At 47.3% G+C, this 24,804-nt stretch overlaps 1 long non-coding RNA gene across 1 annotated transcript in view; it reads left to right on the top strand.

Annotated features, from left to right (window-relative positions):
• The first annotated feature begins 333 nt into the window (after positions 1 to 333).
• LOC141278455 (uncharacterized) overlaps positions 334 to 24,804 on the top strand; it is a 76,281-nt gene continuing 51,810 nt past the window's right edge. The window contains exon 1 of the long non-coding RNA XR_012331206.1: positions 334 to 363. This is a non-coding gene — a long non-coding RNA (uncharacterized lncRNA). The remainder of the gene's footprint in view (positions 364 to 24,804) is intronic.

Below are 24,804 nucleotides of genomic sequence, written 5' to 3'. Positions count from 1 at the left end.
TTATTGGGGTATAATTACTTTACAATGGTGTGTTAGTTTCTGCTTTATAACAAAGTGAATCAGTTATACATATACATATGTTCCCATATCTCTTCCCTCTTGCGTCTCCCTCCCTCCCACCCTCCCTATCCCACCCCTCCAGGCTGTCACAAAGCACCGAGCATGTTGTTAAGTGCACCTGTTCTGCCTAGTTGTTTTGCTTTGTTATTATTATTTTTTAAGGAAGGCTTTTCCATCCAACCAGCCAGCCAGTTTCTGGGGGACGGTTTCCGTGCGCCCCAGTTCAGTGCTCCTGTACACGATTGGTATTCAAAGCATTTCTCCATGTGAATGAGAACACACTGCCATCCTCAGAGCCTGGGGGTAAGTGCAGACTCCAGGCACAGCATCTGTGTGTGTGTGTCGGGGGAAATGGGAAGCTAGGATCCCTTTGCTGCTTCTTTGAGGGAAGGACAGGCTGGGGAGGGGACAGTGAAGGAGCTCTAGCCAGTTTTGCCACTGACCCTCAGTATGGCCTTGGGCAGCCCCTTCCCTGTTGTTTCCTCCCCTGACAAGGAACTTTAGAGATGGCAAATATAAACTCCGTGAGATCAGGAACTGTGTTTTTTTTTCTCCTCACCGTACCCCAGCCCCTTGCATGGCGCTTGACACTCACTAATCATTTGCAGAATGAATGACGAATGGATAGAGGGGCCTCTTGTGCCTCATGCCCTGTCCCATGCCCCTGCCAGGCATTGCTAATCGATTAGAACCTTTTTTCCTCTCAATTAGGATGTGGCTTTTTTTTTGAGTATGGCTACAACAGACGCTGGTGGTCAGTTTGTGCTGGTGTCAGAGAGGACACCTGTGTGCCAGCTCTGGGTTGGGGGTTTCCGAGCTCCCTTGGGGCCCTTCCTGAGAGGCAGAAGTTATCTTTTGTGTTCTGGTTGCTGCTCTTCCAAAGCACAGAGGTGCGGGTCCCCGGTGCCCCTGCAAGTGGTCACCACTCATCCCACCAGGGACCTGCTTTTCTTTATAAGCTTGGGTTTCTCATAAAATCAACTCACTGCAAGGGGCCCCTGGGGCTGGGCTTTACGTAAGGAAATGGGAACAATTAATGGGCTTATCTGATGAAAAGTAATGCTGCTAATGATTTATTAATTATCATGAGGCTTATCTTTCCACTTCTTATTAATCAAAGATGTCCTGGAGCTCTGGGGCTCCACATGAGGGGAGCAGACCTAGACGCAGCCTGGGGGAGGGGGGCGTGGGCTGGAGCCAGGTGCCCCTAGCTTCCCTGATCCTTCCCTGGACCATTCCATCCTGGGGGTTAAGACCCTCGGATCGTGGGCAAGGAAAGCCGAGAGGGACATTGGAGAGGAGCGCCATGTTGGGTTGGTCACCTACTGTGTGCCCGTCATCGTGCAGGGTACTTTATAGTCATTCCTCATTCCAGACCTACAAAGGAGGAATTATTATTCTCACTGCTTTAGACGAGGAAACCGAGGCCAAGAGATGTTCCGGAGTTTGCCCAAGTTATACTGTTAGAAATGGTAGAGCTGGGATTTGAACCCGGGTATGTCTGCCCCCAGACTGGATGCCTTTCAATTGGAAAGGCTTAAATGAGAATCGAAGGAGTCTGGGGCAGCACCCCTGGGCAGAGCTGAGCTGAGGGCCCAGTTCTACAGTGTGTGTTCCGGGGCCGCAAGAGAGCGAGGGTAGGGAGACCGGGGAACAGTGCTTTCCTCGGGCCTCAAGGCTTTTGCTGTCTCATGAATGACACAAGATTCATACCCAGGAGACAGGTGGGGACCCCTGGGCTCAGGGCACACCTGCATGGGTGAGCACTCTTCCCAGGGCACAAGCTTCCTTACACGAGGTTAGTGCTTCATGGGAACAGGGATGTGTTGGGGTCTTGTAGGTTGGGTAGAATTGGGTAGACGGGACACTATGGGGAGGGTTTTTGGGCAAGGGAAACAGCTTGATGAAGGTGAGAAGGGGCAGAAATGACCATACTTACTGAGGGGATAGCAAAGAAGAGCCCAGACTAACCGCCACTGGGAAAGGAGGGAGTCCGGGGGAAGCAGCCATGGGAGGAAGGGAAGAGGGACCCTTACCAAGTTGAGGCCTAGAAGCTGGTGGCTCCTGCCCTCCACGACCCCTTTCTGACCCCAGTGAGGAGAGAAGCAGATATCTTGAGTGGTAAAACATGTGAGGTTGTGAGTTTGTGTGTGTGTGTGTGTGTGTGCGCGCGTGCGTGCGTGCACGAGTGAACGTGCATGTTTATGGGTGAGGGTGTGTGTTCCTCTCTAAGAATCTAGAAGGCATGTGAATAACCACTTGGGTGGGAATATTTTATGTGTCTAAGTGAGAGCATGCAAACATCTGTGGGTTCGAGTGAGTGTGCATTGGTGTGAGTGTGTTTAAGAGTTAGAGTGAGAGGGAGCTCTGGGAACATGTGTGGGAGTATATGTGGACAAGGCAGTGTGTCTGTCAGTCTTTGTTCTGGTGTGAAGGTGTGTTTGCGGGGCGCTGTGGGGCTTAAGGCAGCCCGAGCCCTTGTCTGGTGTGGCAGGAAGGGCAGGCGGAGCTGTGGGTGGGCGGGGAGGAGGGACAGAGGGCTCTGCCGGGCTCTGGGCAGAAGAGCTGAACACCCCGCCCTTTCCGGCGCTTAGCTGAGGTGCTGCTGCGGGCAAGGAGCCAGGGCAGGGCTCCTCAGTCAGCGGAGCCGCGTATTCTGCCCATGAACTGGGAGCCTCTGCAGCCTTGGCCTTTTAGGTGACTGGTGGACACTCTGGGGGCCCCCAGGGAAGGGAGAGAGGCCTGCCTAGGAGCTCAGAGCCACCATCTTTGGGCTGTGACTCAAACTGGCCCCATCGCCTTCCTGTAAGCCCCACCCCCCATGGCTCCAAGGCTGCTGCCTCCCTGCCTCTGGTGTGCTGTGAGTAACCACATGGCCTTTGTGGCAGAAGTGAGCTTCATGGGACTTAGCTGGTGGCGCAGTGGTTAAGAACCCACCTGCCAATTCAAGGACACGGGTTCGAGCCCTGGTCTGGGAAGATCCCACATGCTGCAGAGCAACTAAGCCCGTGTGCCACAACTACTGAGCCTGCGCTCTAGAGCCCGTGAGCCACAACTGCTGAGCCCACGTGCCACAACTACTGAAGCCCGCGCGGTCCACCCGGGCCGGGCAAAGCCCTTGAGGTCACCTCTGTCAGCCAATCCCTATCCACATGGAGGTCAGCTGGGTCAAAGACCCCCACGGCTGAATCCCGCTTTCTCAAGAACACTTCTTCCCACAATGGCCAGCCATCCAAAACATTTCCTAGGATGATAACTCCCTTTTATTCATCAGAGAACTTAAACACTTCCTGAGAGCTCATCTCGTGGAGAAATAGAAGGTGGGGTAGGAGAGGCTTTGGGAGCAGGACCGCGGGGGCCCCTCCTAGAGATTCATGGCAGGCCCCCCTTCGGCTCCATCCAGGGCCCTCTTGTCCTTTCTTCTTCCGTCTGTCCCCGTCCCCCTGCTGTCTATGGGCCTGGCCCCCCTACCCGCTGCATCCTACTCTGAGCCAGCCTTGTTGACTCAGGATCTGGGTCTGCTCCAGTTGGCATGGGGTGTCCCACGTGGAGCGGTCCCGGGTCCACCGGCCCAGGTCAGGTCCCCTGCTCTCAGAGATGCTGCCCCGTCTGCTTCTGGCCCAGAGGCAGGAGTGGGAAGGGCTGCCGCCCACCTGCATCCGGGTGGGCCTGGCTCTCTTCAAGCAGTTGGGCTCCAGCTGCAAACTCCCAAACACATACTTTGGGAGGTCAGCCTGGCCCGCGGCTGGGGCATTCCATTATTTCGGTGACATATCTTTGAACATGCTGCAATTCCTGCAGCCCCAGCTCAGGCCCCAGTCCCAGCTGCAGAGCTGTCTAGATACTTGGGGAGCGTTGGAGGAGTACTCAGCCTTAGACTAGTTCCTAGGCAGAAAGAGAAGGTACTGAGGCATGGGGACTGTGCCCTGAAGCCCCTAGCACCCTCTTTTGGCCTGAGCACTGTCCTTCGCTCTTTTTTTCAAACGCAGATTCCTTGGGGGAGTAGCAGATGAAAGCGACATAATGAGATTCTTAATATCTGAGCATGGGAAACATTTTCTATCGTTTCCTCCAACAGTGGGAAGATGAGGGAGCCCTAGACAGGGAGGAAGTAGCATTGGCCTGCTCTATGGTTTTTATTTTTCCTTTTCCTTAATCCATCCCTGTTTTTACTTCTGATTCCAACAGACCTATCTATAAAAAGTCCTTTCCAGGTGGTCTATTTTGAAGTATTTGAAAACGGTACCCCAGACAGGGAGGCCAGGGAAAGGATGGATAAGTCTGTTTTTAAGCCCTGCCTGTTATTTGCTAGGTGACAAGCAACCAACTCCTTAACCTCTCTGAACCCCGGTTCCTCAAGCTGCCGTATCACCATTGCCAAGCCCCCTCCTGTCTGTTGTGTCTTAGGACCACCATACGCCAACTGTCTGCACTCATGGGCCCACGGCACCCTTGCTTGTGATCGGGGTCCCTTCTGCTTGCTGGGCTGGAGGGAAGGCGTGCTGCCTGATGAGTGTGCAAATGCACTAATGTGAGAATGGTGGTGACCACAGCCCCAGCCACAAGACCCTGGCCAGACTGGCGGCTCCTATGTCCCTGGGGTGTGCCGAGCTGGGGCTGGTTGGGAAGCAGCTCTTTCCCTGAAAACTCATCATTTTTGTGTAATAAAAGTGCTAGAATTCTGGAGATGACTCCCTACGGTAGACAGGGTTGCTTTCTTCTGAGCAAAGGGAACAGATTGATTCAACACCTGCTATTTACTGGGTGATTTACACGCTCACTGAATCCTCATCACCAAACAGATATTTGTGCTTTCAATTCACCGGTGAGGAAATTGAGGCCCAGAGAGGTTACATAATTGGCCTGGCATTATCTAAGAGGGCATTGGCTGGAATAGGATCTGAACCCAGGTCGGCCTCACTTTGTCCCTCGTGATTTCTTTGGGACTATCTGATACCCTATCAAGCTGTGACTTGAGAAGAAAGGGAGAAATCTGTCTTCTCCCATGGTGTCTGTGCCTTCTCCTCCAGGGTTTTATGAGCACCCACTGTGGTGCCTCTTCATCCCTAGGACAGTAGCTCTCAGGCTTCCCTGGGGTCCTCTGGTCTGGGAGGAGGGTTTTGGGCAATTTCTTCCCATGATGGAATTAGAGGTATAGGATGTCACTACCACCCAGTGGCGTAGCATTTTATTTATTTATTTATTTATTTTTATATTTATTTTTGGCTGTGTTGGGTCTTCGTTTCTGTGCGAGGGCTTTCTCTAGTTGCGGCAAGCAGGGGCCACTCTTCATCGCGGTGCGCGGGCCTCTCACTATTGCGGCCTCTCTTGTTGCGGAGCACAGGCTCCAGACGCGCAGGCTCAGTAGTTATGGCTCACGGGCCTAGTTGCTCCGCGGCATGTGGGATCTTCCCAGACCAGGGCTCGAACCCGTGTCCCCTGCATTAGCAGGCAGATTCTCAACCACTGCACCACCAGGGAAGTCCTGGGGTAGCATTTTAAAAGAAAAGTCTGAAGAAGGAGGCAATGTGTAATCTAGGAGAAAGATACTTCATTGGTGGAATTTCAGGTAGCAGAAAAGGCAGAGGAGATTGATTCGGACAATGTGACTTTCCCAGGCTCTCAGATGACACCAAAGCACTTCACCTTCATGGAAAGCTAGTCTGTTCCTGAGTGTGCGCTGGCCTCCTTCGGCTGAGTCTCGGGAAACTTCTTTCCACTGTTTCTCCCCTGCCTAGAATTCTCATTCACACGCAAAAATCAGTCAGTCTTAGCAAATTAAAAAAAGGATACGGAGAAGTTAAATATGCACAGGTCATTGCTATGGAGAGCTGGCTCCTAGTCGTGGCCCCCAACTGGGATCCTGCTGACCTTGGGTAATGCTCCTTCCCCTCTCTGGGCTTTAGTATCTTCCTGTGTAAAATGCAGGGGTCGGATCAGTCACAACGGCCTTGTTGACAGATGACAAAGTCCATCCAAATTGGTCTGGAGAAGGAAATTGCATTGGCTGATGTAAGTGACACATGCAGGGTAGCTCCGGCTTCATGCATGGACGGATCCCAGCAGGCTCCCGCCTATCCTCTTAGAAGACCTAACACGAAAGAGACCACCTCTCCCTGTCCAGTCCCTCTAGCAGAAGTCTTGGGAGTATCTCTGATTGACCCTACTGTGGTCACCTTCTATCTCTGAACCAATCACTGTGGCCGGGGGTGGAACGTGCTGATTGGCCAGGCCTGGGTCATGTGCCCTCTGATTGGCTGGGGAGTGGGGGAAACGGAGGCCTGCTCCATCGCAACCAGATCGAGGGAGAGAGGGAGGGCTGTGAGCAGAAAAGGGGAGAATGGATATTGGGCAGGTCCAACCCCTGGCACCCATTACTGCTGGGTTAGTGGTTTTCCATCTCTGCTCTGGGGAGCCCAGACCTCTGAGGAGGAACTTCAGGGATATCTGTGAGCAATAAAGCATTTTCCAAAAGTCAGTAAGGATTTAAAGGATCAGAGCAACCTGTTTATCACTTTTGGCTCCTTTGATATTGGGATTTCACTTAAGTTTTCATTTTGGTAAATTAAAAAAATTTTGATGATTAAAAAAAAAAGCCTGGAAACCATTGGACTAGATTATGGCTAAGGTTTCTGTTTAGAATGTTCTAGTGGATTATATGCCAAAGTGAATACTTTTCTTCGATGAGGGGCACACTTAAATAGTGAACCTTTAGCCCTGCTTTTCCCACTTTCTTGACTCTGCATTGTCCCTTCTTCTCCTAAGTGATCCTGCTGGCTTTAATGTCTCTGTCAAAGTAGACATAAGCCTGCCCTCCCACACTCCCAAGGACCTACCTGCTTCATGCTTTGCAAATATTCTTACAGACGTGAAAGGAACACCCTTTTAGTGCAAGCACAAACCAGGTGCTGGTTCTTGCCTGATTGCTGAGTTACTTGGAGATGTAGGTAGTTTGTAAATGCCGTTTTCTGCTCTGAATAACATGGGGCGAAAAGAAAGGAGCTCTCAGGGGAGGGGCACTCCCAACATTTGGAAGCCTATGTTTTTTGGGTTTTTTTTTTTGTTTTTTTTTTTGCGGTACGCGGGCCTCTCACTGTTGTGGCCTCTCCCGTTGCGGAGCACAGGCTCCGGACGCGCAGGCTCAGCGGCCATGGCTCACGGGCCCAGCCGCTCCGCCGCACGTGGGATCTTCCCGGACCGGGACACGAACCCGCGTCCCCTGCATCGGCAGGCAGACTCTTAACCACTGCGCCACCAGGGAAGCCCTGGAAGCCTATGTTTATAAGTTATAAATCAAGCTAACAAAGTTAAATAAAATATGTTTTTCTCCTCTACCTTGACACATGCTCCTTTGTAATGATCTAGAAGGCTGGATTTAAATTTAGAGTTTTCAGCTTCCTTAGAATTCTGCACTGGAATGCAAGCAGACTCGAGCTGTTCTCTTCGCACCCTGGCTTGACCCTGCTCTATGAGGGATCTTGAATACAGGCATGTGGACACTCTGGTCCCCGTCCAGGCTCTGTAGGCACCCTCGCACAGCCACCCTTGGTCATCTCATGGGCCAAGAGGTATACACGCCAGGGGCTTATTTTGCCTTCGGAGGACAGAACCCGGGAAGACCCTCACTCAGGCCCTGGAAGGAGGCTCAGGGAATTCCAGATACCTGGGGACCCAGAATGTGTTCTAGAAGGGGGTCATGTGTGGGAGGTCATGTCCTGTTGGACCTGTGGACTCCTCACTCTGGGAGCAGGGGTGCAGCCAGAGGAGGGTCAGAGCAGTGCCATCTAAAGTAGGGTTGGGGGGCCCAGTAGGAGCCCCCCTTGCCTGAGTCTAAGAGCACATGGGTGGGTGGACTTGGGGTGACAGAACCTAGCCTCTCAGAAATCTGAGATGGAGCTCCAGGAACTATGGTGACTGTCAGTTTTGGGCGTTGACCCCCAAACTGGTCATCAGCGTTACCATTCAGTGTTACCAGTGACATCCAGGGCTTGGATCGTGTATTTACAATTGTCCATGGTAACTGGGTCTCAGTGAACTGCTAACAATAGCAGATGACCAGGATGGAGATAAAATACCAAAGTGAGTGGTGAGGCAGCCCAGACTGTATACAAATTTTTCAAAGGGAATTGGAGAACTGGTTTCATAACTCTAAAAACACTTCATCCTAGAGGCAGTAGGAGAGGAAAGGGAGATTTTGATGAGGAGGGTTTTGGAGAAGCCCGCTGGAGTGGGTGAGCCCTGAGCAGGATGGTAGGGCATGTCTGTCCTCACCTGGAGCTGGTGGGAGGGCTTCAAGGCTCACTCAGAGAACCCAGAAGGGCCACGTGGCCTGTGGCAGCAAGAGGGGTTTGTGTCTGGGAAGTGTCAGGTCAGGATTTGTGAGTGCTTCTTGTGGACCAGGTTGTGCCTGGAGCCATTTGGAGTGCCGCCCAAGGGCTCTTCCCGGAAGGGGTCTCTGAAGTCAGCCCCAGTTATGGAATCTAGACCTCATCTCCTGGGCACAATCCCCTCAGCAAGTCTGGGGACAGAGGCTGCTAGTTGTCCCAGTATCCACTCTACTCTTATTCCACAGCAGTAAGATTTGTAGTTGGGGACATGACAATACAACTGGAGACTGTATTTCTTAGCTTCCTTTGCAGCTAAGGGGTGAAATGTCACTAAGTTCTCACCAATGGATTGTGAACAGAAAAGATGCATGAGGGCTATGCTCTTCAGGGAAAATAAAGCCCTGATTGTAGTGTTTGCCAATTTCCATGGTGTAAATAGTCCCACCACAGCTGATTTCGAGCTATGCACAATCATCTCTTGGAACGAGTGAGATCCAGCTCCGGCACATCATTGAAGCAACGTCTGGCTCATGCCCTTAAGGGCACAGCTGTGCCCTTCTTCCCGCTTCTTCCTCCCAGCTGGCTGGAATGCTGACACGGTAGACAGCCATCTTGTACCAAGCAGATGAGGGCAACTCTCCAGGGATGGCAGACCAACAAGAGAAAAACTTGGGCCCCAGTGACTTTGGGGAGTAGAGAGGCCATTTGGGTTCAGACCTTTACACGAAAGCAAAATAAATATCTATCTTAAGTCTTTTAAATTTTAGGGTCTCACACACAACTAGAAGTATGAAATGTAATTTACCTAGGAGCCCATAACGTCAGAAAGAGAGGTTGTCTTTAAGTGGCATCTGCCTGTCTAGCAACATACACCTCTCTCGAAGATACGAAGGGGACACCAGGTTTAGGGCCAGGCCTGGGGAAGGAGAAATGGAGTGAGAGGAAAACGTGGACTTTCTGTCTCAGTAAAACATGTTGCCCTAATTGCTTGTAGTTTATCTCTCCATTAGACTTCACGTTTCTGGAGAGACCCTGATACTCAGAAAGTGTACCTGGTCGCACCCTAGACACCAGGGATAGGGGACAGATCTGGGTTTGGCCTCATTATGCTTCATGAGGAGAACAGGCTTGACCTTTTCTTTGTGCTGCAGAGTTCAGTCACTGTGTCTCTTCCCACTTCCTGTCTTGGCCCTGTCTCGGTCTGTCCTTCCTCAGGGAACAGCATCCCTGACTGAGGTCTCAGGGCACCCCCATAAACTCTGCTCACGATCACGCAGCAACCCTACGAGCTGGATAACCATGGACCATTCTTACCACTTGACATATGAGCACACTGAAGCCCCGATCGTTCATCTCGCCCTTGCAATCTCTTGTTTAATAGTCTGATTTCCTCAACCGACTGTGGACTCTGGGAAAGCAAGGATCATGCCGGGTGTGTTTGATGCTGCAGTTCAGCTCAGAGCCCTTAATGAGTGTTCGTTGATTCCCTGACTAAAATAACCCCTCATCACAAAGGGTCAGGGGTGGTTTGCAGAGTTCAAGCTGGAATTGTGGTTTTCAACCTGTTACACCTTTAAACGCAAGAATTTTTGGCAACCCATTGGAGGTGTTAAAAGATTCAAACCACACTAAACATGCCAGCAGTAACTATGTCAGTACTGTGGTGGTGTCCTCAAATGCTTGTGAGGGCCCCAGAGCAGAGTGTTCTGGACTCCTTGCATGCCATGTTCCTTTATGGCTGTGCTTTTGGGAACTTCTTAGTCACAGATACGCTTATCATGGGTGTCGGTGGATGCTCCGTCTTTCTTTGATGCCAGTCTGCCAGACAACCTTCTCACCGCTTACAGCCCTTTCTACCTCTGGTTGTACAACCTACCCAATTAATTCTGCACTGAACCCAATTCTGTGCTTCTTTTTTTGGAATTGAGCTATTCCTTATGCAGGTGATAGGTTAGGCCAGTGGTTCTCAGTCGGGGCTGAGTTGGCACCCCCAGGGGATGTTTGACATTATTTAGACATTTTTGGTTGTCATACCTGGGGAGCAGGTGCTACTGGCATCTAATTAAGTAGAGGCCAGAGATGCTGCTAAACGTTTTATAGTGTGCAGGATATCCCTACAACAAAGTTTATCCATGCTCAGACATCAATGTGCAGAGGTTGAGAGACCTGGGCTAGGATTTGCAGCCTTTGGGGATGGGAGCCTCAACAGCAGCTGCAGTAGCAGGAGTAGCAGGCCTTCTGCCATCAGAACCGGTCCCTCCAAGGCTCAGATCACGAGCAGGCCTCCTTGCCAGGGCAATCCTGGGCACAGTGACCTTGGACGGGCAGTGGCTGACTTAGCCCCTGCTTCAGGAAGTGACCCGTAGGTCATCCTGACTACCTGCAACTGGTAGAAGTCTCAGTGGCACAGTATACCTGCATGGCCATTTAAAAGATGCATTAAGAGGTTAAAAACAAACAAATAGAAAATCCCGCAACCTACAGTAGTCCCCCCTTATACGCAGGGGATACTTTCCAAGACTCTCAGTGGATGCCTGAAACCACAGGTTGTACTAAATCTTACATACACTGTTTTTTCCTTATAATACGTACCTATGATAAAGTTTAATTTATAAATTTGGCACAGTAAGAGGTTAACGATAATTATAAAATAGAACGATTATAAAAATATACTGTAATAAAAGTTATGTGATTGCAGTCCTTCTCTCGCAAAATGTCTTAACGTAGAAATTTAATGCCTTTTCCAGCTTAACTAAGCGCTTATCATGCACTGTGGCCATAACTTTTGCAGTTTGAGGTGCAACAGCAAGAATAGCACAAATTTTTTTCCTTCTTCACATTTTCACAGAAAGAAGACTTGTTCTCACCATAGATCTTAGCAACCTCAGCATAGAATTTTGTTTTCTTCCCTTATTAAGTCTAGAACTTTCACCTTTTCATTTAAAAGAGGCACTTTATAGCTTCTCTTTGGCGTATCTGAATTGCCAAAGTCACTACTCTTGCACTTTGGGGCCATTATTAAGTAAAATAGGGTTACTTGAACACAAACACTGTGATACCATGATGGTCTATTTGACAACTAAGGTGGCTACTAAGTGACTAATAGGAGGCAAATGCTAGACAAAGAGATGATTCACGTCCTGGGTAGAACAGAGATGGAGGCTGTGAGATTTCATCGTGCTACCCAGAATGGCGCGAAATTTAAAACTTATGAATTATTTCTGGAATTTTCCATTTAATATTTTTGGACCACAGTTGACCACGGGTAACCGAAGCCATGGGAAGTGAAAGTTCAGATAAGGGGAGACTACTGTACCTACCCTTTGGACCAAGAATTCCTTTTCTAGGAATAAAGCCAGAGTAAATAATTAGAGAAGTGTCTAAAAATGTGTTGAGGGATATTCACTACAATGTTATTTATGGTAGCAGTAAATCAGCAGTGAATTTTAATATTACATTGTGATACATTCATATCATAGAATGCTATGCACTTGGGTTGCATTCATCTGCAAGGAATTGAAAGTGTAACTACGGTAGCTTTAACACGCTGGGATTTCCTCAACACCCAATTACAAGAAGTCTAGAAGTAGCCAGTTCCAGGCTAATGCAGCAGCCCAAGGATATGGTTAAGAAACCAGACTCCATTTAGTTTCCTTCTTTCATCCTTACAGTCATGGGATGGTTGCTGCCCCTCCGAATATGCCTTTAGCATTCCAGAAAGGAAGAAAGAAGAAACAGCAAAAAGGCGTGAATGAGTCTATCCCTTTTTATAAGGACCCACCCAGTGAGTTCTGCTTATTCCTATTGGCCAGAACTGTGTCAAATGGCCATTCCTAGCTGCAGAGGAGTCTGGGACGGTAAAAATTTGTGACTTTCCAGATTCTTTAATGAGGAAGTTAAGGGAGTGGCCGGGGGGGAGGGGGGCGGGTTGTGGGATCATCAGACCAAATGGCTATTGAGTAGCCAATCTGCCTTGTCTGCTACACAAAGCAGGCTTCAGAAACTGTTAAGTAACATGACAAATTTCAGGCAATGTAAAGTTTATTAAAAAAAAAAAAAAAAAAAAAAAACCCGGAGGCTTCCCTGGTGTCCGTGCTTAAGAATTCGCCTGCCAAGGCAGGTGACAGGGGTTCGAGCCCTGGTCTTGGAAGATCCCACATGCCACGGAGCATAAGCCTGTGCACCACGACTACTGAAGCCCGCGTGCCTAGAGCCCGTGCTCCGCAGCAAGAGAAGCCACCGCAATGAGAAGCCCACGCACTGCAACGAAGAGTACCTCCCACTCGCCGCAGCTAGAGAAAGTCTGCGCACAGCAACGAAGACCCAATGCAGCCATAAATAAATAAATAAATAAACAAACAAACAAATTTGTTAAGAAAAAAAGTGGGCACAAAATTGTAGCCACAATATTATTCTAATTTTTAAAACAAATGATATCATTAACCCCCCAGTTTTATTGAGATATAATTAACATGCAGTATTGTATTAGTTTCAGGTGTACAACATAATGATTTGCTACATGTGTATATTGCAGCTGATTGCCACAGCAAGTTTAGTTAACATTACAATTTTTTTTCTTGTGATGAGAACTTTTAAGATCTACTCTCTCAGCAACTTTCAAATAAACAATATAGTATTATTAACTTTAGTCACCGTGCTGTACATTACATCCCTAGGACTTATTTATTTCATACCTGAAAGTTTGTACCTTTCAACCACCTTCACTCCTTTCATTCACCTCCCAACTCCCACTTCTGGCAACCACTAAACTGTTCTCTGTTTCTATGAGTTGTTTTTTTAGATTCCACATATAAGTGAGATCGTACAGTATTAGTTTTCTCTGTCTGACTTATTTCACTTAGCATAATGCTCTCAAGTTCCATCCAGGTTGTTGTAAATGGCAGGATACCCTTCTTTTTTGTGGCTGAATAATATTCTATTGTATGTGAATACCACATTTTCTTTATTTATTCATCTGTCTGTGGACACAGGTTGTCTCCATGTCTTGGCTGTTGTAAATAATGCTGCAGTGAACATAGGAGTACTGATATCTTTTAGAACAATAAGGAGTGTTTTTATTTTTTAATCTCAAACTGATAAATCTTCATCTACCAAAAGTCCTGAGACCAGACACCATCCCAGACTCAAGGATTGGTGGTATTTGAGCTGGTGGCCCCGGGCGTCGACATTCCCAGGAGCTGGGGCTGGTCTGGGGAATTCCAGAAGACCTTCCAACCACCTCTGCCCCTGGGATGCTCCTGGGAACCCTCTCTTAGAACTTTACCCCCTACCTGTCTCCAGGACTGATGTGATCCTACAGAGAGATCTCGCTAAGCTGTGGTCAGTCACTCTACCAGAGGGGGTGGGAATCCTGTGTTTTCCTGAGAGGTAGGGCCTTTGACCTTGGGGAGAGGAAGTGAGCCCAGGAGGAGTCTCCAAGGCAGAAGGGGAGAAAATGAGGAAAGCAGGCAGGTAATCGGTTGCCCTTCTGGCCTCGGCTGGGGCTACCTTGAGCTGAATGAATGGAGGGAGCAGCAGAATGGAGGTGGGGAGGGCACTGCTGTCAGGGTTGGAGACCTGGGTCTGCTACCTCACCCCTCTGAGCCTTAGTAGGAAGGGGAAAATGATAATGATAGTGAGACAAAGAGGTCACACCCATTGAACACGTCTGTGTGTTGCATGAAGTTCTCTACCACCCATCTTATGCTCACAGCGACTCCCCGAGGAGGGCGCTCTGCTTATTTTCATGTCATATATGAACAGCAGCTCTGGAGTTGTGCCGGGTTGAAGTTCCCCACCCATTAGCAGCAAGACTTGGAAAGTCATTGGAACATCTGTGCCCCAGTTTCCTCTCTATAAAAGGAGACAAGAATAGGATTTTCCCAGAGGATTGTTGTGAGGATGAAGTGAACTGATACATGTAAAGAGCCTGGCACAGAGTCTGGCTAGTAGTAGACCCTCATAAAACATCAAGCTCTATTAACAGAAAGTTTTTATACAGATCAAAAGAAATAATGTACATAAAACAACAGGTACATAGAATGCATCCAGGAAAGTATACATGTACTTTGTTACGTATAATACCTGCTTCCTTCACTCCTGTATTTGATACCTGCGTAAACTGAGGCCTGGAGAGCGAAAAGGGAGCTTCCGAAGGTCACACGGTGAGAGTGCGGAAAATCTAGGACCTGAACACACGTTTCCTGGCTTCTAGCAAAGACCTAGGATACACACGGCAAACCTCCCTGGAAAACTTAAAGAAGGTACCAGAGGCACTTAGCAGAGCATCTGGGGGCAGGATGGGAAGTGGGCCTCAGGAAAGGCTGGGAAAGCCCTTGTACCACAGGGGCCCTTCCTTTCATGGGGCCTCCCCCCAGCGCCCCCTTAGCCTCAAGTGGCCCTTTCCTGGAGACACACCAGGTGTCTCTGAGCCATCTCAGACCTGGTCTCTCCTGGAATGAAAGGAATGCTCCTCGCTGTACTCCTGTCCCCAGGCAGCTGCAGACTTTCGTTCTCCACATCCTGTTCTCTCAGGCTCAGCCCTGGCCGATGGGCGTTGGCTCAGACGACAGTCCCAGAGCCCCACCACCTGGCCTTTCTCAGTGGCCTGGCCAGGAAGCCAGATGGAAAGTGAGATTCGCAGCCACAGGCTTCAAAGAGACCAAACTGGTGTTGAGTGAGAGAGCTCTGGGGAAGGCTGGGTCTGTCCCCAGCCCTGGCCCCAGCCCTGGCCCTCCCCAGGGCCGATGGCCACAAGACTAACCTCCTTCTGTGGGACACATGGCCCCATGCTGCATGGTTTCAGGGCTGCCATCCACAGTCTTCACACGCTCCGGGATTGCTGGGCAGTCCCTGAGGTTGGTTAGGCCAGGCCCGAAATGCTTTGGGGCTGATGAATGGAAATAAATGTAGCATGAAGCTGTTTTTAGCATTTTGAGAAGCTGGTCAGAAATCCCGTGTTTAGCCCAAAGGAGGAGTACCAGGTTATCTGAGTCAGTTTGGTATTTGGCTGAAATTGTACCAACCCTGCACCGTCCCAGGGATTAGCCTGTCCTAGTCACCAGTGCTGACTGGCATCGATGTCATCAGCAGATTTCCTAGGAATAATAAGAAGGGCCCTTAAGATGACAAGGTGATGACTGTTATACTGAGTGACCCCTGAGAGTCTTTCTATTTCTGAGATTCTAAGCCCTAAAATTGGTTCTGAGCCATGGCCACTCCACCAGAGACGCAACACACACGAGCACGGAGAGGTTCTCCATGATCATCTGTCTCCGGTGTCAGATGTACCCGGAGATAGCTGGTTGAAAGTTAATTAACTGTTAGGTCATTAAAAACATGATTTTTCTATTAAAACTTAACCCAAGTTCTACCTTGGAATGTTTGAAGACCTTCTCATCCTTTTAAAATACACTGGCCCTTCACCTTTTCCCTAACCCCTCAGAATTACCCTAAAGAGAAGAGCTAGCTAATTCACATTGGATTTAACCCAAAGGAAAGAATTTCACAAAGTGAAATTTCAGGCTCCCATCCCCTCCTCTCTGCAGACCAAGGGGTGGGTATGTGGTTACCTCTAGCTGGGGTGGATGTTGGATGCCCCTGTCTTTCCATGGTGGTCGCTGGGTCCAGGGCAGGTCTTAGGGGGAGCTCTGGGTGTTTGATGAACTCCCCCTGGGCTCTGAGGTTCAGCCCCTCTTCCTCCCTCCTTTTGGGTGGTGAGAGGGAGATCCATTTCCCTGAAGGGGCTTTAGGGCCTGGTTAGTGCTTCCTATAAGGGGCACTCTATATGGAGCTCCTAAAAAGAGCCTCTCAGCTCAGCTCATACCCAGTCATCAGCAAAAGGCCAAGAGAGTTGGCTGGGTTCATGCCCAGAGTTGCCTCAACCCTGTGGGCACCTCCCTGATGTAGCTACCAACCATCCCTGTGTCTCTCACAGAGGGCAGGCAGGCTTCTCTCAGAAAGGCAGGGGGACACAGGGAAAGGACGCCGGACCTACTACAGAGAGCTGGGGCAGGACCAGTGGGACGCACTTCTCTGGGAAACAGAGTGGCAGGGTGGGTGGGAGAGGAGGATGGAGTGCTACCAAAGCACTTGCTGGCTCATCCCTGTCTACACCCTGGGATGTCTTCTGAGGGTTTTGGTCCTGTAGATGGAACGTGCAGGGTCTTCTCAGGGGCAGAGGGGCCCAGTGTTTTAGCACACAGGCTCTGAGGCCGACTGATAGGGTTCACATCCCACACTGCCACTGGTTACAAGTGTGACACTGAGTAGGTTGTTTAATGCTCTGTGCCTCAGTTTCCCCATGTGGGGGTAAAATAGTGCCCTGCTTCACCATTAAGGATGGGGAGGATTGCTTGAGATAATTCAGCTGGAATATAACATGGCGGCAGTTCCATAAATGTTGACCCCACTAGCCTGACCACTATGCGTAGCATAAAGAGGGCCAGGACTGCAGCGGCACAGCCCCTGTTGTCCTCCGTGTGGATACAGCCTCCTGGAGCCACGTGATCCAGTGGCCCAAGTAGGTGCTAACAGCAGCTCATTGGGGATGGGCATCATGCTCCCCTGATTTCTAGATGAGGTCCTTGGAGTCTATTATGAGCCAAACAGCATGCTAGATGGTGGGCAGATATGCCCTCTGCCCTCTGCAGGGTAACTGGGGAGTCTGGACCACACTGAACACTGAAGGCGTCAGATAAGGCATGACAGGCATGGGTCAGATTCTCTGTTGGCCCAAGAGTTCCCTGGTCAGGGGAAGGTCAAGACAGGCCCCTTCCCCCTGCCAATGCCTCCTCCTTCAGATTGGTTTCCTTTCTCAGCACCGGCAAGGAGCTCTAGGCTCTTACGAGGCAGCTCCTGGACGCACAGGAAGAGAAACCTCTTCTGCTCCTGGTCATGACTGAGCTTGGATATGATGCGCAGAATGATGGCAGTCACTTTTCAAGGCAGCTTGAAGACAAGGCGATACCAAGAATGGATGCACAGAGAGTGGGAAAGCACCTGGTCCTTGATGTTGTGCTTTCCCACTTCCCCACGTTTGCTCAGGCCTTTCCTGCCGCCTGGAATGCCATCTCCCCATCTCAGTTTGTTTAAAACCTAGCCCGTGTTTCAAGGCTCAATTCCAGCACGTCTTCTTCCACGTTGCCTTCCCCGATCTCCCAGCAGAGGGGACTTCTGACCATCCGAAGCCTCCACGGCGACATTCTCAGCATGTCTGCATCCAGATGGGACGTCTTCCTGCACACACTGAGGCTTTCTAGAGGGCAGGGGGCTGTCTAGCCCATCTTCTGCCCTTCAGATGGGACTCTGTTTTATCTGGCAACCTCACAGGGAGGGGAGGGTGAGAGTGGCTGTCCCAGAGGAAGCAGGGTTTGTACTCTCACTGATGCTATTTGCCACCCTGAGAGTGCGTACGCTAGAGGTGCTGGCCGCCATATTACCATTAGATCAATGGCTACAGCCTGGATACCTGAGAACATGTTTGACTAGAAATGTCTTCTCTGCTCCCAAGCCACTCTCCTGCCCCAGACTCTGCCCATGGGGCCCAGGCAGGGGCACTGAGGTATGTCCCGGCCTTCTCTGCGACCCTAGCCGTGGCTGATGGGAGCTGACAGGCGGCCTAAAAACACGCAGCAGCCTGACGCCCCACTAATCTCCACATCATCTGTGGGTGAATGTTTCCAACAGAAGTGGAAGAGACAATAAAAGGAGCAGTGTTCCTGCACTCAGCACTTTTACTGAAGCACGTTTGCATGGTGATTCACATCACATTTTTAATATCCATAAACCCATGCCGGCAAGGACGGGAGCAGCCTTGTGCCAAAGCTCCTGGCTTTGCAAATGTTCTGGCCTTAGGAGACAGTGGCCAGTGAGCGGGAAGCCTGGCTGTCTTGCTGGCTGGATTCCTCTGGCATGCTGTGTGCCACATGCGATGTCCATGCCACACGCCCTTCGGGGGTTTCCTGAAGCCTCTGGCCCAGCCCCTCAGACTTGCCACACCTAGACGAAGGCTTATCCAAATAGCCACTCCTGGAGTTTGCTCCCAGGCAAAGTTGTTCCTCACCCAGAGTTAGAATAACAGCTTCCCACTGCTTGATTAATGGGTCTGACAGTCAAAGGACCTTGCTACCCAATGATGGTGTGTATCCAAGGTGCCAGCCCACAGGACATCCCAGGCACGGCGAGGGGGCAGGAATGATCCAGGAGGCAGTACCTAGTCTGTCAGTCTTCCCATAATGTTCCAAGAAATGTTCAAGGAGCAGAAGTTGTTACCAAGAATAGGAAAACCTGGCCCCTGGTCTCAAGAAGCACAAATAGAACAAAACAAACAGGACAGTTACAGGACAGTGTGTATTACGGGAAGAGAATGGCTTGGTCCCTGAATTCAGGGAGTGGGTTGCTGCCGCCACTGAGGTTATCAGAGAAGATTTTGGGGAGAGGGACCTCTGAAGGATGGGCCACATTCCAATGTCGAGGAAGAGGGGTGGGGCTCATTTGCTGAGGATGGGCAGCTACCAGTTGGGACCCTTGGCTCAGTGTGGGTATTGGGTTGGGATCTGGGAGAAGGGATGGTGATAAGCGAGGAGAATTCCCAGCCCCAGGATCTGAGGGTGGACATATAGACTGTACCAGCAAGACTGGCAGCTCCAATAGGAGCTTGTCTAGTTTGGTTCAGTTTGGACACCAGACTCTTTCCTGTAACACACAGGTAGGACCCACCTGGTCCAGGCATTGTATTTAACAGTGTCTAGAGGGAGAGGCTCTTTAGGTCAAGACTTGATGAAGATGACAAATGGTGTAGTTGGGAGTTACTGAACACGGAGTGCTATGGGGTCAACTCCCAGTGGCTCAGAGTGAGTTTATGTCAGCACCCAGACCTTCCTCACTAAGAAAGTGCTGGTGGCCTTGAACTAGCAAAGCCTACAAAGGAGCTCTGATTTGGTCGGGGCAGGAGGTCTTGTCCCCCCAATTCTGCTGACCCTCTTTGGTCTCTCCTAAGACAATTTATACCCAGATTGCAGCATCTGAAGGTATAAGGAGGTTGATTAATTGATAATTCTTGAGCCCTGCTAATGAGGTTGTTTGAAGTTCCCTCAAGTATGACATGATCTCAGGGAAGAAAGTGTTCAGGTTCCTGGGTCTGGGCTGGGAGGGGCACCCTGCATGGTAGGCTTTCCTAGACCTCCAGATCATTCAGCAGTACATCCCATCCCACCCCACTCTTGTTCCCACCCCACTAAGTGATGCCCATCTCCCGTGTCCCGCTCTGGGTGAAGGGAGGTGAGGGAGCAGGAGGACGGGGCTTGCAGAGCCCATTCTGAATGCTGAGGGGGCACCTGGAGGTCCCGGGGACCTTCTGGGAGGAAGGGGAGGTCCTTTCCTGATTCTTCTTCAGGCACAGTTCAACCACCTGCCTCAGGGGAGGCTGGTGATGGGGGAGATCTGGGCCCCTAGAGAATCCAGTAGCCTTTTTTCCCAAGGGCAGGGAGACCCAAGAAACACAGCTCTGGATTTAATGCCTGGGTAACACCAACGTTAGCACAAAGTAGTTAATTAAAAACTGACACCAAGATAGTAATGTTTGAGAATTTTGGACTGGAAAAAGGATACTTCTTCTTAACCTCTAATAGGCAAAGTCCTCTCAGTAATAGACTTTCACTGATGCTCTCCCAACTCCATCATTTAGTTTTTCCATGTCCATAAAGACTAACATTTCCCAGCATCTTTCATTTTAAGGCCCTCCAAAGAGTTTATCATGATGTGAATTGTGGTACTACTTATGCTCAGTAGATGTAGAAAAAAAAGTATTTGATGAAGTTCAGCATCCATTCATGATAAAAACCCTCAGCAAACTAGGAGTAGAAAGGAATCTTCTCAATCTGATAAAGGGTATTTACAGAAAAAACCTATAGTTAACAAACAAACAAAAAAACCCAAACCAAACAAAAATCAAAAAAACTCTGTAACATTATTCTTAGGGATAAAGTGTTGGACACATTCCTCCTGAGGTTGGAAGCAAGACAAGGGTGTCCATTATCATTACTTATTTCACCTCTGTACTGAGGGGTCTGGAAAGCACAAAAAGACACAGGATTGGAAAGCCAAAGAAGATAGGTCTTTACTTGCAGATGAAGTTACTGTATATTGGAAAATCCAAAAGAATCTATAAAACATTAATAATCATTAGTATAATTAATAGTACATTTGGTAAAACCACAGGATATAAAGACATATAAAATCACTTGTAATTCTATAATCAGTAACCAGCAATTGGAAGATGAAATTTAAAGAGTGATACTATTTTATAATTGCATCAAAAATTAAATATCTAGATAAGTCTAAAATGTATAAAAATGTATAAAACCTCTAAACTGTAAAACAGTCCTGAGGAAACTTAAAGAAGACCTAACTAAAAGAATAGATGTTCATGGATTGGAAAACTCAATATTTAACAATACGTCAGTTCTTTCCAAATTGATCTATAAATTCAATTCAACCCTAATCAACTTTCCAAGAGAATTTTTTGATGTGAATATTGACAAATTGATTCTAAACTTTAAATGGCAAAGCAAAAGACCTAGAAGAGTCAAGCAATCTTGAAGAATAAGAACAAAGTTGAAGGATTTTCACTACCAGATTTCAAGATTTACTGTAAAGCCACAGTAACTAGGACAGTGTACTATTGGCATAAGAATAGAAAAATAAACTAATGCAACAGAATAGAAAGACCCAGTATGTTGTTCCTTGATTTACAACAAAGGTGCCACTGCCATTTGGTGGTGGAAAGGATCATGTTTGCCAAAACTGTTGCTAAAGAAATTGTATATCTGTATAGAAAACAAAAATAAAAATAAAAACTTGCTCCCTACATCACACCATGTAAAATTAAGAAAGAGCAGCGACTGGGCTTCCTTGGTGGCGCAGTGGTTGAGAGTCCGCCTGCCAATGCAGGGGACACGGGTTCGTGCCCCGGTCTGGGAAGATCCCACATGCCGCGGAGCGGCTGGGCCCGTGAGCCATGGCTGCTGAGCCTGTGCGTCCGGAGCCTGTGCTCCACAACGGGAGAGGCCACAACAGTGAGAGGCCCGCGTACTGCAAAAAAAAAAAAAACTTAAAAAAAAAAAAAAGAAAGAAAGAGCAGCGACCTCAATGTGAAAGGTTAATCAATAAAACTTCTAGACATCAACAAAGTGAAAAAGCACTCTACTAAATGGGAGAAGTATTTGCAAACGATATATCCAATAGGGCATTGATACACAAAATATTTAACAGCTTTTACAATTTAACGGCAAAAAACCAAACAACCCAATTAAAAAATGGGTAAGAACCTGAACAGATGTTTTTCCAAAGAAGACATACAGATCCCTAACAGACACAAGAAAAGATGTTCGGTATCACTAATCATCAGAGAAATGCAAATCAAAACCACAATGAGATATCACCTGTCGCCTGTCAGATAGCTATTATCAAAAAGACAAGACATAGCAAGTGTTGGCAAAGATGTGGAGAAAAGGGAACCCTCATGCACTGCTGATGGGAGTGTAAATTGGTAGAAACACCATGGAAAACAGTATGGAGCTTCCTCAAAAAATTAAAAATAGAACTACCATACAATAGAACTTTCCACTCCTGGTAATTTATCCGAGGAAAACAAAAGCATTAATTCAAAAAAATATGTGTACCCCTATGTTCATTGCAGCATTATTTACAAAGACATGAAAACGTGTCTCTCAATAGATGAATGGATAAAGAAGTTATGGTATGTATACAATGGACTATTACTCAGCCATAAAAAAAGAATGACATCTTGCCATTTGTGACAGTGTGGGTGAGCCTAGAGGGTATTATGCTAAGTGAAATAAGTCAGAAAAAGACAGATACCATTTATATGTGGAATATGCTTTCCTATTCCACATATAAATGCTTTCATATATATGCTTTCATTTATATGTGGAATAAAAAACAAAATGAACAGACAGAACAGAAACAGACTCATAGATACAGAGAACAAATGGGTGGGTGCCAGAGGGGAGAGCGGTAGGGGGACAGGTGAAATAGATGAAGGGGATTAAGAGGTACAAACTTCCAGTTAGAAAATAAATAAGTCACAGGGATGTAATGTACAGCATAGGGAATGTAGTCAATAATATTGTAACAACTTTGTATGGTGACAGACGGTAACTAGACTTATTGTGGTGATCATTTCATAATGTATAAAAACACTGAATCACTATGTGTACACCTGAAATGAATATAATGCTGTATGTCAGTTATAATTCAATAAAAAATAAAAATAAATCTTCTAGAAGAAAATAGAGATTTTCATGACGCTGGAATAGGAAAAGTTTCTTAAACAGGACACAAAAAGCTCAAAAAAGCATATTTGTCAAAAGAAACCCCAATATTTAAGCCTTAGATTGGGAGAAGATATTCATACTATATATATATATATGAAATATAACAAAGGACTTATATCTAGAATATATAAAGAACTCTTTTAAATCAATAACAAAAGACAAACAATCCAGTTAAAAAATGAACAAGACTTGGGGATAGATATTTCTCAAAAGAAGGTCTTCAAATGGCCATAAACATATGAAAAATTTGAACATCATCACTCATGATGGAAATGTAAATTAAAACCAAAATGAGAAAGCTCTTTACACCCCCACCATGGCTAACAAACAAACAAATAAGCAGATATACAAACAATAATAACAAGTTGATCATTCCAAATGCTGGCAAGGTCGTGAAAACCTATACTGCTTGGTAGGAGTATTCGTTGGTTTAGCTACTTTGGAAAACTATTTGTCATTATCTGCAACAGCTAAGCATGCATACAGATGGCCAACAATTTTACTCTGAGTTATACATCCAAGATAAAGAGAAGTACAACAACATTCATAACAGCTTTATTCATAATAGTGCAAAACTAAAAAAAGAAAACCCCTAAATATCCATCTACAGAGAGGAGAGACAAGTAAATCAGAATATAGTCAGACGAGGGAATACCACACATCAATAAAAAGAGAGTGAAATTTTGATACACAAAACGACATGGATGAATCTCACAGATATTATCTTGAGTCAAAGAACTCAGACATAAGAGAGTACATGCAGTATGATTTACATGAAAGTCAAAGAAGAAGATAAACTGCTCTGTGGTGACAGATATAAAAATAGTAGGTAGCTCCAGTGGGACGGAGAGTATTAACTAGAATGGAGCATGAGAGAACTTTCTGGGATGCTGCAAGTGTTTTATACCTTGATCTGTATGGTAGCCCCAATGTGTAGACAAAAGTAAAAATTCAAGAATAATGGACTAATCCCAAGACTTGAATTTCCCATGACAAAACTCCAGAATGATATTTTTGGGGTGGTCCTCATGCCTGATCATTATTCCAAGTAGATGATCCCATATCCACTGAGAAGTTAGATTGTTTCTAATTATTACAGAGGTTCGTTTTCTTGATTCATAGAAACACACTTCTAAAATGTGAATAGATAATGTCCAATTACACCCCCCCCCACACACACACACAAAAAGGATATACAAATTTGTTCCTCCACCTCCTGTGTGAGAATTGGGTGGCTCTGGTTAGAATTCATAATGCCTGGCTTTGGGGTGAACCACGCGCAGGGCTCTTCGCAACATTCCTGATGGTGTCATCTCCGTGCATGACCAGCCCCTGAGTGGGAATGAAGAAGGAAGGACAGGAATCAGACTCCATGGCCTGAAGATGCATTCCTTATGTAAGCTTCAGATACCTGAAAGCTACACCACTCCTAACAAGAAAGTGAGGGCTGGGCCTCTGAGAAAAATGCCTCTGTGGGAAAGAAAAGCATTTTCTAAAAGGATCAGAATAAAGAATAAGGGCACCACCTTTGGGATTGGCATAGACTCAAGCAAATGAAGAGGTTGTTTTACGTGTTTAAAGATTTACTTGCTATCCTTTCAAAGAGGACATCAGAAATTTGACAGGATCTATTAAATTGAAAACTGCCTTATCCTTCGATTCAGGAGTTCCATTTCTAAAAATACTCACTCAAGGGTAGTCACATATATGCACAAGTACGTCCAGGGTTTGTTGGAAAAGTGAAAAACTGGAAAACCCCTAAATTGTTCGTCAATAGGGGAATGAAGAAATACATTTTAATTCGTCCATATACTGGAATACTATGCAACTGTGAAAAATAATGGTGTTGAGGTATATTTGATGACATTTTTCTATGTCTACACCTTCTTGTGAGTAAGAAAGCAAGTTGCTGAGCAATGTTAGAGCATGTTCCCAAATGTGCAAACGATATAATTTATAGTGCAAACTAAAAAAATGTTCCTAAATATGCAAACTATATAGTTTATACTGTTAATTTTAGTTTGCATATTTGGGAACATTCCCCAGTATTACTCAGCAAC

The sequence above is a fragment of the Tursiops truncatus genome, chromosome 4 (genome assembly GCF_011762595.2).
Source record: "Tursiops truncatus isolate mTurTru1 chromosome 4, mTurTru1.mat.Y, whole genome shotgun sequence".
Lineage (NCBI taxonomy): Eukaryota > Metazoa > Chordata > Mammalia > Artiodactyla > Delphinidae > Tursiops > Tursiops truncatus.
Note: the sequence above shows the minus strand (reverse complement) of the source record. Positions and strands in the feature narration are given on the sequence as shown.